The sequence below is a fragment of the Triticum dicoccoides genome, chromosome 5A (assembly GCF_002162155.2).
Source record: "Triticum dicoccoides isolate Atlit2015 ecotype Zavitan chromosome 5A, WEW_v2.0, whole genome shotgun sequence".
Classification (NCBI taxonomy): Eukaryota; Viridiplantae; Streptophyta; class Magnoliopsida; order Poales; family Poaceae; genus Triticum; species Triticum dicoccoides.
In genome coordinates this window covers 620,793,379-620,795,007 of record NC_041388.1, presented here as the reverse complement: position 1 = coordinate 620,795,007, position 1,629 = coordinate 620,793,379, and positions in this window count along the sequence as shown.

Sequence of the window (1,629 nt, the reverse complement as noted above, 5' to 3'; positions counted from 1 at the left end):
CGCAATTCTTGGGCAAAATTATCTCCCCCATGGACTATATGATTTGAAAGATCTGGGCACCACCTAATGTCAATTTTTTTTGCTTGGTTGGCCATTCAAGATAGAATGTCAACCACAAGTAGATTGGTCAAGCGAAGTTAGCTAAATTATGGTCTTTGTCCACTTTGCAAGAGAGAGCAAGAGACCGACGCACACATCCGCTTCAAGTACCGCTTCACCTTGAGACTTTGGAGTTTCGTAAAACATTGGTTGCATCTCGAGACGTCGATATCTCCTCTTGGCACTTGGACCGCTCCGTGAAAGAATGGTGGACCAACCGGGCTGGCTCTAGCACACCAAATAGAAAAGCCACTGCATCCCTCATGGTGCTCGTTATTTGGACAATTTGGAACAAAAAGGAATGCAATGCTCTACCTGCACAAGAGTGCACCACTGGCAATCTTGCTAAACATCATCAAGACCGACGCGAGCCTTTGTGTCGCTGCAGGTGCCAACTAGCTAGGGGTCATAATATTGGGAGAGTGATCATTCAATGTAAAGGGATGATGCTTGTAACACAACTCTATTCTCTTCTTAATTAGTGGATGAGGCCAATCTTTTGCCTCCATGTTGAAATAAATAAATAAATGGTACTCCCTCCGGTCCTTTTTACTCTGCACATTGGATTTGCCGAAAGTCAAACTTAGCTAAGTTTGACCAAATTTATATTAAAAATTATTAGCATCTATGATATCTAATAAATATAATATGAAAATATATTCCAAAATAAATCTAATGATGTTGGTGTTGTTATGTAAATGTCAATAATTTTTTATATAAACTTGGTCAAAGTTAGATGAGTTTGACTTCAAACAAACCTAATATGCAGAGTAAAAAGGACCGGAGGGAGTACTCTACAACGTAGCTATTTGGACCTCACAAATATATTTTTTTGGCAAGTTTTGTTTGATACAGAGAGAGAGAAAGAGAGATACAAGAGACATGCTGCATTAGACTTTTCAAAGAAAAAATAATTCTTGAATTCCCTTAAATACTGAGAAACTTGCTGATAAATTACATTCACTTATTTCAATAGTAGGATGGTTAAGAATTATTTTTATTTGAATCTAACGATAACAATATCCATCATGTGTTGATATTTTTTTTGTTATAACATAATCTTATGCAATTGTCTCTAGTTATAAGGTAGTATTACCGTCGATATGTAGTTCCATGCCATATAATTGTATAAGGCTAACATTTTTATTATTTGTATAAATTCAGATAGACAGTTTGATAACTGAATTTGCAATCATCTTATTTCAATTGTTATCTCTCGTTGAGTTTGTATCAATGTTCACTCGAGGTCTTACATAAATGAGTTCTTAAACTGCAATATATATATATATATATATATATATATATATATATATATATATATATATATATATATATAATTAGAACATTGAAATACAGAGATACACCGTCACACTATTAGAAAAAGGGCTATAGATGATATGGCCACTAATGGTGCACCAGATATGTGGTGCGCCATTAGTAACAAATTTTTTTTTCCGAAAATTCTAATGGCGCACCTCCTATATAGTGCGCCACTACTATTTTTTTTTGCAAAACTACTAATGGCGCATT